The sequence below is a fragment of the Zalophus californianus genome, chromosome 10 (genome assembly GCF_009762305.2).
Source record: "Zalophus californianus isolate mZalCal1 chromosome 10, mZalCal1.pri.v2, whole genome shotgun sequence".
In the NCBI taxonomy this organism is placed as follows: domain Eukaryota; kingdom Metazoa; phylum Chordata; class Mammalia; order Carnivora; family Otariidae; genus Zalophus; species Zalophus californianus.
Genome location: NC_045604.1, coordinates 31,888,224 through 31,904,251, shown reverse-complemented (window position 1 = coordinate 31,904,251; position 16,028 = coordinate 31,888,224). Strand labels below are relative to the sequence as shown.

The 16,028-nt window shown below is 45.8% G+C and overlaps 1 protein-coding gene and 1 pseudogene across 3 annotated transcripts in view; one reads left to right on the top strand and one right to left on the bottom strand.

The window, feature by feature from the left end:
- NEK7 (NIMA related kinase 7) overlaps positions 1-16,028 on the top strand; it is a 164,653-nt gene that overhangs the window by 25,863 nt on the left and 122,762 nt on the right. Inside the window, exon 2 of one of the 3 annotated variants that reach the window (XM_027610103.2) lies at positions 12,335-12,402. The exons of the other annotated variants lie outside the window; for them this stretch is intronic. The gene's annotated coding sequence lies outside the window, so the exon portion shown is untranslated. The remainder of the gene's footprint in view (positions 1-12,334; positions 12,403-16,028) is intronic. 3 annotated transcript variants of the gene reach the window in all.
- On the bottom strand, positions 1,454-5,948 carry LOC113932619 (annotated as a pseudogene).

Sequence of the window (16,028 nt, the reverse complement as noted above, 5' to 3'; positions counted from 1 at the left end):
ATAAAATCTTTAAAAAAAATAGTTTTTAACCACTGTTTTTTAAGTTCACTAAGACAAAGCAAGATTAGGTAGGCCTTACATTTTTCATTCATTCAGCAAATACTTGGGTGCCTGCTGTGTGTCTAACATGTTCTAAGCATTGGAGACACAGTGTTAATAAGATTAACATAGCAAATGACTTCAGAAGGCATTTTAAATAGTCTAATGTCATCAGGAACCCTTAAGTAGTTCAAAAATCATGTGAAGAAAACATAAAATTTTTTTTCTCTCTTGTATTTTTTTTTTTTTTTTTGTAAGAGGACATCACCAATAGAAATCTGGGAGTTTAGAGGCCTCTCTTGGACTTATTTTGATGTTGTGTGTATTGGTGGTACCTGTTCCATTTAACAGTTTGATGCTTAATTAACAATAGCTTTTTTTAAAATGATTTTTTTAAATGAGATATACACATGCCAGATTTTAGTTTTTAAAAAATGTATTGATGCTGCTTAATATTCCTTGATTATCCACAGTATAGTAAGTACTCTAGTAGTATGCAAGGCTTTGACTTTATTCATTGGGCAGTTTTCCAAATGGTAGATACATTATAGATAAATGTGCATAATGTTTTACTTACTTAGGCATCAGAATTCCTTATAGTAATTGGTTTCTGACCATCTAACCAAGTGGTATTTTTTGAATGAGTGGATAAAACACTGTGCAATTCTGAACTTCATTTCATCAATTAATAGGCTTGACTGACTTCCCCTCAACCTGTTTGACTGAGAGACCAATTTTACATGGTTATTTTTGGAAAATTCAGAATATATTTTCCATTTTAAATAGTTAAACTGCTTGTGTTATGGAACCTGGACTGGATCACCCGATGGAAGAACCAAGTGTCACTCAGATCTTGGAGGATAGGAGGTTTATTTAACACTAGCGGGCTCAGAAGAGAGTGGTCTCCAAAGGTCTGAGCCCTGAGCACAAACGAAGGGGGCAATTTATACACTTCTACTTCTTCATACTGGGCACTCTTGGCATGTGCGTGAAGCGGGGCAGGGAGAAGGACCCGGATTGGCGCACGTGGGAAGCAGAGTGGAAAGAAGAACCTGGAAGAGCCCCGGGGCTGGCTAGGTTGGCCATCTTAGGACAGATTTCCCTTATCATCCCCCCCCCCCCCCGCCTTTGATGCCCCTTTAAACACCTAGTTTAGAGGGCATCATTTTCATCTTCTAAGGGGCGATAGTGAGTAAGGAGCAACTGGAGTCTGACAAGGACCAAATGCTACTATGAGGAGAAGCAATAGGAGGGGGCCGAAGAGGAGGGTGAACCAAGGGAACCATTGTGAGAGGGTATCCCACCAAGTTGTCCGCTGGAGTGTTTCCCACTGGTGAGGTACTCGTTCCTGTAATTGGGTCAGAGTTTCTTGGACCATCCCTGACTCATTAGTGTAGAAACAACATTCCTCCTGTTAGAAGCGGCAGAGCCCCCCTTGTATGGCCTTGAGCAAGTCGAGCCTGCGCCTGTTTTGGAGGACCACTGAGGCCAGTGAATCGAGTTGATACTGCAGGGCCAGGGCCGACTGAGTGAGGGTGGAAAAATCCACCGTGAGTTGTTGAGTTAGCCCCTGGTACTGAACCTGAGACATCCCGACGCCAGTGGCGCCGAGGGCAACACCTGATGCAGCCAGCAGGCTCACGATAAGGGGGATGGCCATGGGGGAGCATTGAGGGCGGCTAGGAGGTCTCCATATGAGTGGGGCATCGCTCCCGGGGGGGACTGAAAGATTGGGTAAGAGACTGACAAGTGTGCATGATTGATAGCGTGGGGTGATGCAGGTGTATACACCTTGATCACAAGCCAGAAAAGTGTTGTTAGGCGCACAGATCCAACTGTGGCCCGTGATGGGAGAGGAAGAATTGCCATACAGCGGTACTGGAGCCAGAAAGGGATAATCTGAGGTCCCCTGTGCAGAGGTGGGAGGTGACACGGTGGATTGGCTGAGGATGACACCTAGGTATTGGACAGGACTGAGCTTCATACAGATCCAGCAGTCAGACGCTAGGGGTGGATTTGAGTGGTTAAGTGCTTGGTGGAAGGTGTTAATCATACCTAACAGTTGCGCTATAGATGCTTGCTGCATGTGGATGGGGGACCCACCCAGGGATACACCAGGGCGAGTTATTTTCTATCTGACTCTGGGGGTTGACTGTAATGCTTGGAGTGAACATGGACTTAATCATAAACTTGGCCATGGATTTGGTCCCCATAGGGTGATATTGTCCCAACAGGAGAATGATTCCTGTAGCCCATGATGTGGCATTGGGTTCTAAGACTGAGAGAGTGAGCGGTATACAGTGATCATTAGGGCAAGAGGTTGGGGTGGTGTTGTGTGACAAGGAAATCTGGATGTCACTGCACTGTTTGAGGTGCCACCTGGTGGACCATCGTTCCATTCCCAGCCAAGTCACCACCTATGACTCACATCCCCAGGCTTGTGAGCAGAACTGAGGGCAGGTGTTTGGCTGTTGAGGCGTAGGGCCCCCACAGATGTAGATATCTACCAGCCGGTAACCTGAGTGGGGACCATGGTAGGAACACCGTCTATGAGGTTCCCAGGAGGCGTCAAGAAGCTGGCATCCATCAAAATGGAGGTCAACCTTTGGTGTGTGCCCATCCCAGGTGGAAGAAGTCAGTGAGGGTGCTGGTGTGGGATTGAGGGGGATAAGCTGGAAAGCCCATTTGCCAGTAATGGTGATACGAGAGTTTGGCCCCCTTGCCTGGCCAGGCAAGCTAGAGGCAGTGTGGAAGAACAGCACACCAGGCAGCAGAAGACCGGGACTGACTGGGGCCAGGAAAACCATGGTGAAATGCGCCCCGGAGTAGATAGCAGAGGGCCAGTGAAAGTGGGGTCTATGACCTTAGGTAGAGGGAGCCATCGTGGCTAACCTGACAGAAGATGAAACCTGTGGACAAGTAAGTGCAGTAATACACACTAGGGACACCCAATAAGCAATGACAATAGTAAGCCTCTGGGGGAAAGTCCAGTCAGGAGGGGTAACAGTGTAGAGTCCGACTCCCAGGATGAGGGAAATCATGCCAATGAGAGGGACCACGGTGAGCAGGTGTCCATCGGTTGGTGGGAGCTTATCAAAGGTGAAGCTGGAGTGGGTTTGTGAAGTCTGGCTGGACTCTCCACTGGCGTGGCCCCTCATCTGAATGATGAGCTTTCTTTACTCTTGAGTTGTGGACCCACGGGGTGACACCTGAGACCTTGAGGGCAGTAGGGGTGGTTAGAACAACAGTATGGGGCCCTGTCCACTGCAGTTTGAGGGGACCTTTCTTCCAGTCTTTGACCCAAACTGAGTCCCATGTCTGGAAGGAGTGTACCTGAGACCCGAAGGAGATTGGGACCCTCTCAGTGGTGTACTTTTGTAATTTATTTAGGGTGGCCCCCAGGGCCTGAAGCTGCTCCTTTATCCCTTTATCTCCAACCTGATGTAAGTTTCCTGGAAGGCTTCCCAAGCACGAGGGAAGCTGTCCATATTAATTTGAATGGGGAGAAACCTAATGTTCCAGGCATGCAGCGAGCACGCAGAAGAGCTAGGGGTAGCAGATCTGGCTATGGGAGGTTAGTCTCCTGACAAAACTTTGCTAAGGTTCCCTTGAGGGTGTGATTCATTTGCTCTACTTTCCCTGAACTTTGGGGCCAGTAAGCGGTGTGGAGTCTCCAGGTGTTACTGAGAGATTTGGTTAAGACCTGTACAATGTCTGCCACAAATGCGGGTCTATTGTCACTATGGATTGTTAATGGCAGGCCGAACTGGGGCACGATCTCCCACAAGAGGACTTTAGCTACTTCCCGGCTTTGCTCTGTCCTGGTCAGAAAGGCTTTGACCCACCCAGAGTACGTGCATACTATTACTAGGAGATATCTGAACCCCCTGCTCGGCTGCACATCTGTGAAGTCTACCTCTAGATCTTCGAAGGGGGTTGCTCCCATCCTCTGGACACCTGGCAGGGGCCATGGTGCGGACCGAGCATTATTTTTAGCACGTTACACACCGTTCAGTCGTTGCTCGGCATAGTGTTGGCAGCTGACTGATGTAGTAGTGCTTCTTAGGAAGGGCCTCTAATGCAGTTTTCCCCAGATGAGTGAGTTGGTGGTATTCCTTGACTAGATGCCCTCCAGTTGCTGTTGGAACAAAGATGCGCCCATCTGGCAGCATCCACCATCCCTTTTCAGTCAGGGCGGCTCCCTCTGCCATGGCCCATTCCTTTTTTTTTACTGTAACTGGGCGGAGGGACTTCTTCCAGGGGTGTTAGGGCCATGGTGAGGGAAGGGGCTCTGTCCATGTCCTCACTGGCTGTGGTCTTGGCTGCCTCATCTGCTAGACGATTTCCCCACGCTATGGGGTCATCTCCTTTCTGGCGTCCCTTACAATGCAGGATTGCTACTTCCTTTGGAAGCCATATGGCTTCGAGGAGTCTCAGTATCTCCTCCTTGTTCTTGATAGTTTTTCCTGTGATGGTTAGGAGGCCCCTTTCCTTGTAGATGGCCCCATGCATATGTACAGTAGTGAAGGTGTACTGAGAGTCAGTATAGACGTTGACTCGCTTGCCTTCACCAAGGGTGAGGGCTTGGACTAAGGCGTATAACACAGCCCGTTGAGCTGACTTATCCAGCTGGTAATGCCTTAGCTTCTAGGACTTTACTAGAAGTAAAGTTGTGGTTACTGCATAACCCGCTTTCTGGGCACCCTCTTGTAGGTAACTGCTGCCATCTCTGAACAGTGTGAGCTCTGGATTCTTTATGGCTAGATCCCGCAGATCTGGACGGCTCGCGTAGACCTCACCAGCTACCTCAGAACAGTCATGGTCTGGTTCCCCCTCTTCCATGGGGAGAAATTTCCTGGCTTTAATGTCTTTACTGTTTTGAGGGTGACCCACGGGTTTTCACAGAGGAGCCCTTGGTATTGTGCTAGCCGAGAGTTGGAAAGGAAGCGGTGTCCCTGTGCGTTTATGAGGGACACAACTGTATGAGGGACCTTGACATTAAGTTCTTGCCCCAGGGTAAGTTTGTCTGCCTCCTTGATGAGTAGGCCTGTGGCTGCCAGCGCCCTGAGGCACGGTGGCCATCCTGCTGCCACGGAGTCCAGCTTCTTTAACAGATATGGAACTGGCCGTTGCCAGGGCCCAACAGTCTGGGTGAGTACCCCGAGCGCTATCTTTTCTTTTTCATGTACAGAGAAATTGAAGGGTTTCTCTATATCTGGTCAGCACAGGGCTCAAGCCCGTCCAAGGGCGGTCTTTATCTCTGTGAAAGCAGCTTCTGCTTCCTCAGTCCAGGCAGGGGGTTCTCGATCTGGTCCCCCTAAGAGATCATAAACGGGTCTTGCTATTGCCGAGAACCCAGGGATCCAGGTGCGGCAGAATCCTGCAGACCCCAGGAGATCTCATAGGCCCCTTTTTGTCTGGGGCTATGGCAGGGAGATGATGACCCTATTCCTCTCTGGCCCTAGTTCTCTTTTCCTTTCGGTGAGGAGGAAACCAAGGTATCAGACCTGCTGTTGGCAGATTTGTGCCTCCTTCCATGAGGCTCGTTATCCCGAGTCTGACAGGAGCTGTGGGAGGGCCTTTGTGCCTTTTGTGCAGTCTTCTTGTGTGTCATTGGTGAGGAGGAGGTCATCCACATACTGGAGGAAGGTGCACCGTGTGGCCTCTCTTGGGAAGCTGGCGAGGTATGCGGCCAGCGCTTCCCCAAAGAGGGTTGGTGAGTTTTTAAACCCCTGCGGGAGGTGCGTCCAAGTCAGTTGCATCTGGCACCCAGTATCAGGTTCAGACCATTCAAAGGCAAACAGTGGCTGGCTCTGGGGAGCTAAGCAGAGGCAGAAGAAGGTATCCTTCAGATCTAGGCAAGTGAACCACCTGGCCGACCCTGGGATTTGGCCGAGGAAGGTGTACATCTATTCAGGACCACTGGGTGCAGAGAGATGGTTACCTTGTTGATGGCCCGCAGGTCTTGAACTCATCAGTTCAAGACTTGAACAGCCCCCGTCGAGCTTCTTGACTGGCAGAAGTGGGGTATTCCAGGCCAACTGGCACTCGACTAGAATATCTGCTTCTTTGAGTTTGGTCAGATGTTCTTGGATGCCTATCTTAGCTTCTTATGGAAGGTGGTATTGCCTTTGCCTCTGAGGTTGGGCTCCTGGGATCAGTTCAACAATGATAGGGGCCCGATTCCGGACTAGTCGAAGTGGGTGGTTTTCAGCCCATACTGAAGGGAAGGTGAGTCTGAACTCTGGTGGGCTGCTCAGTTGGGCCTGGGCATAGAATAGCCTCCATTCTTCTTCCCTTGGCAAGGTAGTTGCTAGTACCAGAGACCCTGTCTCCTCTTGCCTTGGGTTCAGTTGGAGACTAGTGTGTCCAGTGGGCTCAAAGGTTATCTGAGCCCTAAGGTTGGAGAGTATGTCTCGGCCCAGGAGAGGGATGGGGCAATCAGGCAGATAAAGGAATTCATGTCAGATCTTGTGGCCCCCGAGTTCACACTGGCGAGCCTGCCAAAAAGGCTGTTGTATTGCCTGCGTCCTGGTGGCACCAAGGATGGTTGCAGTCCTTTTGCTGAAAGGGGCCACTGGGGAGGTGACAACGGAGTGCTTGGCCCCAGTAGCAACCATAAAAGTCACTGGTTGGCCCCCTACCTTCATTCTGACCGTGGGCTCACGGGGGCCGAGGAGGAAAGAGCCCAGTCCCCCTCAGTCTGAGTCCATTCCCGCAAGGCCTATGAGGTCCCCCTGTTGGGGTTCTTCCTTGTAGCAGCTGGGCTTCTGTGCCTTTCCCCGGTGGGGACATTCATTTTTCCAATGCCCTTTCTCCTTACAGTAGGCACATTGATCCCTTGCCAAGGGGGTTCTGGGTCTCCCCCCTTTTGGTGGTCAGGGTCTCCCTGCCTTTGTATTGTCCTTTTCTTTCAGGGTGGCGGTGAGGAGGCTGACTTTCTTTTTTGTCTTTTTGTCGTCTTCCCTTTCGGCTGCAACTTCCCTGTTCATGTAGACCTTACTGGCAATCTCTCTTAGCTGGGTGATGTTCATCCCAGAGAAACCCTCTAGTTTCTGAAGTTTTTTTCTGATGTCTGGGGCAGCCTGAGCCATGAAGGTGGTGTTTACCATCTGTTGGCTTTCCTGTGTTTTGGGGTCAAATGGAGTATATATTCTGTAGGCTTCACATAGTCTTTCATAGTAGTCCCCGGGGAACTCCCCTGGTTGTTTAGTGACTGAGGATACCTTAGTCATGTTCATGGGTTTCTTAGCTCCTGCCTGCATTCCCCGGAGGAGGGCCTCCTGGTACCAGCGGATGTGGGCCTGTCCCTCGGTTGTGGTGAAGTCCCATGCTGGGCGCTCTTCAGGTGTGGTCGTATTAGCCCAGGCAGCAGGGTTGATGACTCCTGCTGGTGCGTGCTCTTCCAGGTACTGCCGTGCACCTTTCACTATTCTCTTCCTTTCCTCTGTGTTAAACAGGGTGCGGAGTAACTGTTGGCAGTCTTCCCAGGTTGGCCGATGTATCTTGAAGAGGGATTCTATGAGGTCGACCATAGTCTGTGGTTTCGCAGAGTAGGATGGGGTGTTATGTTTCCAGTTGAGGAGGTCGGTGGTGGAGAAGGGCTGATAATACATAATGGAACAGCTGGGTTGGACCGTCCCGTCTTTATCGTGCCTCTCGGGTTCCCGCGTCTCTCAGACCGGCATTTGGAGTGCACTTGCACCCGGCCTGGGGCGCACCCTGTCTGCTGGTCCTGGAGAAAGTGGATCTTTGGGCCTGGGGGCGCCGATGGATCTTCTGGGCCTGTGGGATGCCGGTGAAACCGATGGCAGTGGAGTGTCTGGAGCTGAAGGGCCAGGTGTAGACCGTCTTGGGGGTACTTAACGGTGGGGGCAGGATCGGTTCCTCCTTGGGATCTCCGGCTAGGATTTGTAGCGACTGGGGCTTTTGCTGCTTTTCTTTAGGCCGCTTGGATGAGGAGATTAAGACCCTGGCCTGTCCCTGCCTATTGCAAGTGAATCGCACCCAGGGGAGAAGGGTCTGAGCAATTCCTAGCCAGGAGTCAATGTACGGAAACTGGTCGGGGTGTCCTGTTTCTCCTGTTACTACTCGCCATACTCAACAAATCTTTGGGACATCCAGAGTCCCTTCTGAAGGCCACCCGACATCAAAGGTGGGCCATTCCAGTTCACAAAGGGTTCTCAACTTGCCGGGGTTCATCCTGACTCCATAGTCCCCCAAAAACCCCTTCTTGAAATTTTTGATCATGGTCTCTAGAACCGTATGTTTACTCTGCCCTGACCCCATGGTGATGTCCCTATGTGCGGTGGCACAGAGACAGACAAAAGGGGGGGTTGTCTCCTGAGGTGCAGAGACCAATCAGATGCCCATCTGGCCATGTCCCGAAGGAGCTTAGGTGAGGTTTAGCCGTAGTGGTCTCAGCGTCGTGACTTACAATTGGAAGCTATTCTGATGCCACCATAGACTGTATGCTGTTCACCACGGAATCGCAGACGGGCCCACTCAGACTCTGTAGACTTCTGGGGACCTTAAGGGTGCCTGCCCGTGGAGTCACAGAATCAGTCCGCTTGAGCAAGCCAGGTCAGACTACACATTCACTCACACATTCACTCCAGAAGTTATTACATTCGCTCCCCTGGGAATCCCTACCTGTGAGACCTCTAAGAGGTCTCTGGGAGGTGATCAGGCTCCCCTTCCACCCCAATGGGTGGGCCTATCTGGGTCCTGGGGCCCCAGGCCTTACCGGAATCCGACACTGGGACCAGGTCCTCACCTGCCAAGTCTCCTCGAGTCGGGCAGGAACAGTAGAGTGGGGCCTGCCTGAGGCGACCGGGGTGGAAGACTGCCGAAACAGGGCGCGCCTTCTCCGTTACGATCTCTCGTTGGGCACCGCCCCGCCGTTGCCCCCAAACCATGGCAACAATGGGCCAGCGCAGTTGGGTTTCCCGGTCAGGCAAGCAAATGTTACAGAACTTGGACTGGATCGCCTGATGGAAGAACCAAGTGGCACTCGGAGATCTTGGAGGATAGGAGGTTTATTTAACGCCGGCAGGCTCCGAGGAGAGTGATCTCCAAAGGTTTGGGACCCAAGCACAAACAAAGGGGGTAATTTATACACTTCTTCTGCATACTGGGCACTCTTGGCACGTGCGCGAAGCGGGGCAGGGAGAAGAACCCGGGTTGGTGCGCATGGGAAGCGGAGCAGAGAGAAGAACCTGGAAGAGCCCCGGGGCAGGGGCTGGGACTCCCTTGCTGGCTGGGTTGGCCATCTTAGGACACAGATTTCCCTTATCACTTGGCTATTTATAGAGCTGTTGCATTATTGTTCTAGATCATTCAGAAATCTAGATGATTTGTGACTAATGGTGGACTTAAGAATTCTTAAATTTGGTTTGTGTTTAAAGTAGCTTTACCAACTTTAAAGCATGTATACACACGGCACAACACAACAATATGGCAACAGTGATAACAACAAGATGTCAGTGTCAATGAAATTAAAACACAAATTGAGTGGGCCTGAAGACAATATAAGAAAAAGGTGGTGTGGTATGTGAATTGGCAAAAATTGAAAAAGATATATTATATTAGGAGATTTGATCTATAATTATACTGACTTGCTTCCCATTGTGCATTTTGACTTAAAAATAAATTTACCAGGGCCTTCCTCCAAATGAGCTGTGATTGTTTTATTTTTATATATCCTAATTTTGTGGCCCTCTATGCATTAAATGTGTTAAGGTGACAGCTAAATTGCCTTCCTAACAACTAATTCTGGGTTTTTAGCATGTATGATTTTGGCTTTACCTTACTGATCAGGTTCTCCACAAAACTTGAACACTGTGGCTGATTTTTATGTTTCCTTTCTTGGAAAACATTTCTCTCTCCATCCCCCCAGGGTATGATGGATTTAGAAGCTACTTTTATTATTGTTTACTGTTTTGTAGAGTGACCTTTTGACATCTCCTGGAGTGGTGGGAATAAGTTTGATACTATAGATATAATAGGAGCATGCCTCAAAGAGATTTTTTCGTTTTTAAATGTGCCTTTTCTTTTTCTTAATGTGCCCAAACTGATTTAAACATTAAAGACTATTATTCTGAAATTTTTCTCACTAATCTAATGAGAGTGTTGTACTGAGTACAAAACATACCTGTGAGCAACACACGTGAAGTATAGGTTAATTTATGTATTTTTCTTGTATTCTTAAAAATTGAGACCAACGCATTCATGCTAACTCAAGTGTCACCCAGGGAAACGGCCTTAGAAAGCTGAAAGTTGTTGAATTTAGTAAGAAAACAGATACTTTCCTCATATAGTCTGAACTGCAATTGTTTTCTGCACATTGTATGATAGGTATTTAAGTCTTAACTACATATTGGTGAGGGAATAACAATGGATGAAAGGGGCCAGGGAAAGGAGAAAGGTAGTATTGTTATTTGTTTCAACAGAGTTTGCATAAGAAAATTATTTGTAAATATATAAAGCTGGATTTTGTTAAAAGAAGGACTTACTCAGTTTGGTGATTGGTTGCTGGTCGTCTTCCAGATGTAATTTTGATTTCAGTTTCCTGAGGCTGTACCAGTGGGTGCATACTGAAATATTGAAAGTGAAAATGAAAATCGATAGCATTTTCTTTTTAAAAACATGTACACAGTATCTTGGCCCTAGCAGATGACCTTATCTCAAAGGAGTGCAGTGCAGGAAAGAGATAATCTATGCTGCAAGATTAACTAGCTGGAAGATTTATGTTACTAGATCACCTTTCTAATGTTCATTGTATTTAAACTTGTTGGGTTGTGGATAAAGAAATTGAGATGGATGTACAGCTAGCTCCATGTTGAGCATATTGCATTACATTCAGCTGTTTTCCTGTCAGCCAGCTTGTCAACTTTGTATTAGCTGATGGTTCCAGTTGATAAGAGGAATAAATCATACAAACTACTTCCTTGGTTCAGATGTCACACATCATATTAAACCGTGCAAAATTGGAATAACTTTCACTTTTTTCTAGGAAATAAAAAACAAAACCAAGAACAATTGCTTCTGGATAATTAAATATTAAATGAGAGAGCTTTTCAGGTTTCTTAATTGTCCGAACTGAGTTATGTTCTGTGATATTAATCAGTTTTGAAGGCACATGGTGCTCTGCTTTAGATTTATCCCATATGCTATTGTTTGGTATTGGATTTATGTAACTGTTTTACTGCACAGTATTGAATTGGTGTCATTTGCACAGTTAGCAGTAAATAAAAATTAGCATTAAAAATTGCAAAAAAAATAAAAAAAGCTTGTGATAAGTGTGTTTAGAACAGTAAAATGATTAGTGGAAATTATTTTTACTTGTGAAAGGATAGAATTGAAATGATTTCCTTAGCTATTGACATACTATCTTTCTGCTTACTTAATTTTCTGTTTGGTAATGCATTCAGGTGATGTTAAGGCATTATCGATTGTGATGTTTGGTGAAATCAAAAATTAAATCCATCAAAGTAAATATGCTGACTTGTTGAACTTTCTCTTACTTTTAAGTTTCTTTTAATGGTTTGAAATGCTGGCCTACTGTGTATAGAACAAGTTGTTACTGTGTTGTTGTTTAGTATTGTTATTCCTGGCCATCATGCAGGTTGGCAAGGAGTACCAAGAAAAGTAAATGACAAAGCAAGCAAGGAGGATGTCTTGCCGCAGCTCTGTAGGCCTGAAAGTAGACAGTGAGACTCAGAGATGAGAGCAAAACAGTTCATTGTAGCACAGCAAACAGTAGGAGCGTCGGCATAATCACGCTGATTCTCTTGTCCACAAGTCCCATGGAGTAGTAAGATGGGTCTGGATGGTTGCTGTGCTTTCATTGAACTAGCTGGGTCAGAGTGTCAGAGCCCAGGGCTAAAGGTGCAACACCATTGGAAGAAAGTGGTAAGCAAGCCTGTCCCCCTAACTGGGGATCAGGTAGGGAGCAAGCAACCTCCCTGCAGTCATGCTATGGTTGCCTGCCCTACATGACTAGCTACAGATATGGCCGAAGGACAGAGGATTGGTTGGTGTACTTGTAGTTTGGTGAATTTGGTAAGGAGGTTGTATAGGGTCTCTTAGGACCCATGATAGATAGCCTTTTCTAACAGTCTACCGTTTGGCCCTAAACATAGGCTGAAGTCAAATTTCACATGAGTATGCCACACCATCAGCAATTCAGATTAAATATCCTGAGACCAAATCCATTCACATGATCTCATGCAACACTTAATAAGGATGATTATCAGTTGGATGATGCCAACCTGCAGTTTTCATCTCCCATCAGGTACCACAGGATTCTGGATTCAGCCAATTGAATAAAGCCCCAGAGAGTACTGATAGGTCTTATTTCAGGTAATCATTTAAATTCCTTTCTTGTGGGATATGTGGATTGTTCTGCTGTCTAGTGGTATTAATTTATACATATTCTGCTCCGCCAGGGTATAGTTTAAGGCTAGAGTGTTACCCATTGTGGCTTGTGCAAGAAGAGTTTAAACTGACCTACTGATCTTCTAGAGCTTGCATAGTCTCATTGGCTAAAGCTAAGGATCAGTTCCTGACCATTTGCCATAGGGCATGAACTCTCCTGCCAGGGAACAGTACTTGTACTGCTTTATGGAACCAGAAGTTCTGTGTAACCCTAGTAGGATAGCCTAGTTGGGGCGCATGTTGTCTCTAGTCCCTGCAGTTCAGCTTACTGCCAGGCCTCCTTTTTGGTAGCTGGAGGCCAGAGGATGAGTAATTTTTCCTTTACTGACTCAGGGTAGCCCACATTGCTCCCAAGAATTTGCCTTGGAATTTGCAAGTCCCTGTGTCTTATCAGGATTAATGAACCACCCCTGGGCTTTCATGTGAGTCAGTTTTTGTTCTAAAGCCATTGCCACCTGCTCTTTATTTGAGCCTGTCAGTTAGCATGATACCACGAATGTAGTGGAACCAAGTCTTTCCTGAAGGGAAAGAGTTTCTTCCACACTGCATTGGTGGAAACAGCAAGGGAATTCAAGTACCCCTGAGGCTACATAGTAAAACTGTCTTGGGGAACCTGCAGGTGAAGGTAAACTAATACTGATCTTATAGTACCAAAGGGATTAGGAAAGAGGCACTGGCAGAGAGAGAGAGAGAGAGAGAGGCATTAACAGTGGCCAAGAAGGCATACTCAGTGTCCTCAGTTTGTGCAGTTGATTCAGTCACAGTCACAGTATTGGAAACAACCAGAGCAACAGGGGCACAACTGAACTCAGTTGCTGGCAATCCACTGTAGGCCTCCAGCTCCCATTAGTCTTTTTCACAAGGCCACACAAGGTGATTTTATTGAAATATCACATCTCTCAAAATTCTTACTGCCTTGAGGTTTTGAATCAAAATGGTGATTTCTTTTTTTTTTTTTCCTTCTGGAATTCCATATTGTTTTTGTTGTGTAACATGGGAGAGGACTGCCTGACTAGAGAATCTGTTATGCACTTGTCCTACGATCCCTTCCAACAAGCACATCTTCCATGCTGAGAAAAGCCCGCCTGGGTTTCATGCGCATTTACAGTACAACTACAGTACGCCAGACATCCATAGCAAGTGTGCATTCAGCAATGAGAGGAACAGCGGCAGCAGTACACAACAAGGATCCAAATGTCCCCACCTGCCTTGTTCCAGGAACTCCTACTTTTATTCTGTTTGCAATTTCAGCCAATTGAATGTGTGGCTTCTGCCCTTCAAGAGAAGCTGACGAGATACCTACTTAAGCATCAGTATCCAAAAAAGCCAGAAAAACTTCTGTCTCCCACCCTGTCTTTTCTTCCCCTGCAGTCTTCCCTTGGGAATGGGTCCGTCTCTGGTCCCCCTTTTCTTCAGAGTCTGGTAAATCAGGGTGCAAGGGCACAAGGTTAGGTAGTGGAGGTACTGAAGGAGTAATGTGTTCTAAGGTTGCCACTTACCTTGGTAGTTTCCATGGAGAAATTTGGATCTGTAGAGGCATTTTTGGTTTCAACCAGACTGCTTTGGTTTAACCAGTTGTATGATTTGGGGCTCCCATAGTTCAGTTTCTGGACCAAATTTCTTTGGTGCTGATTCCATCCATTTCTTTTCAGGAGACTCCTGTTTTAATAGTTATATCCACATTGTCTTCTAGCTGGACCCTTTTGGAGGAGTTCCAAAAAATTATTGTCTATCTCATATCTCAGCATACTGCTTGCGCCAAGATATTTCAGGAAGAACCCAAACCACATAGAGAACGCATGAAGTAACAAGATCCCAAAGAAAATGACTAAGTAAGCAAGCAGGTTGGTTTGCCACAGCTTCATAGGTGTGAAAGTAGGCAGTGAGACTTAGCTATAAGAGCAAGACAGTTTTTAAAATACACAAACAGCTAGATCATCCGTCCAGGTAATGCTGGTTTTCCTGCTCCCAAGTACCGTGGTGAGACGTGATGCACCTGGATGGTGGCTGTGCTTTCAGGGAGTTGAGTTGCAGATGAGAAACATAGGACTAAGGGCTCAGCACCTTTTGTAGCAAGTAGCAACCAAATGTGTCAATGGTCACCTAGGAAATGAGCAGTTATGCTGAAGTTACACTGTGGTTACCTTGGTCACTAGATACAGAAGGGGCTCAAGGTCAGCGCACCTTGTAGTTTGGTGTACTCAGTGAGACCATACAGGGACATGTGGGATCCATGACAGACTGGCTTTCTTGATGTTATTTTTTAGTTAATATCTAAAATATACAAATAGGTATTTTTCAAATAACACACATGTCATAGTACAGTAATCTCTTACATTTGAGCTCTGCTTTCAGAGCTATTAAAATATATTTATAATTTATGTTACCGAGTCATCTGTGAAGTAGGTCACGGAAGTGTCACCATCTCCATTTTGCACAAAGAAGAAACTGATGCTCACTGAGGTTCAGTGACATGTGGCAGGTTATATGTGTAAGTAGTGGAACCAGATCTTGGATCCATGTCTGTTGACTCTCATGTTTTCTTTTTACTACCCTGAACCAAGTTTACTTGAATGAGTAGAAAATAATCATTTGTAGATTATAAATAAGTTTTGTATGCCAGTGATATTTCAGTGAAATTATTACTCTCTTGAGTCTTTTCTCAAAGTCCTAAATTAACGATTTGCTTAGGAAATATATCAGTGTTAAAATTTAGTTTAAATGTGGCTTAACACATATTTTGAATTAAGATTTAACTGGTTCTAGTATTGCATTGGAAAAGAGAATGAAAAATGATAGACATTTAAACTTTTTGTTATTTTTGTTAGTTATGATATAGTAAATCCCTGATTGTATGAACCAACATCTTATAATTTGATTAGTTATACATAAAGCACAATTGAGAGGAAAAGTAGATTATTGGCATCTCTCAAGTTGAAAGAACTAAGGATCATTCAAACTCTGAGAACTGAGGATCATTCTGCTGCTGAGTAGAATATCATCATAGCAGTCAGGCTGATGTTAGGTCAGACTTTCCATTATTAATCCTTCTTTTGGTTTTTATAACTTTTGGTTGAAAATTCTTTCCAGGGAACAACTTGTATACAGATTTTCAGCCTGGGAGCAAATATCTCATGACCCACTTACAGACCTCTTTAAACATTCAGATTAATGTTAAGGGCTTTTAAGATGAAGGCTAATTTTATGTTTCAAAATATTTCAAAATATTTATTGTTTTAGAGTCAACAACTTCAAATTATTTTATCATTCCTTGTGAGGCTGCATTGTATTTTTAGAATTATACTCAGAATAGCTACTAAGCTCTGATGATAGGCCTTTAAAAATTATAAATTGAACAGCATTTAATTGATTTTAAGAAGTTGTCAGAATGAATAAAGAATTTGTATACTAACTGATTTAAAAGTTAAAACTTTAGGTTTCAATGATTTAAAAAAAAGGGATCATTATTTTGTGTTTACTTAATTATTTGATTTGTATTGCTCTGCAAACAAATATTAATTCAAGAATACAATATTGTTTTAGGGTTCTCC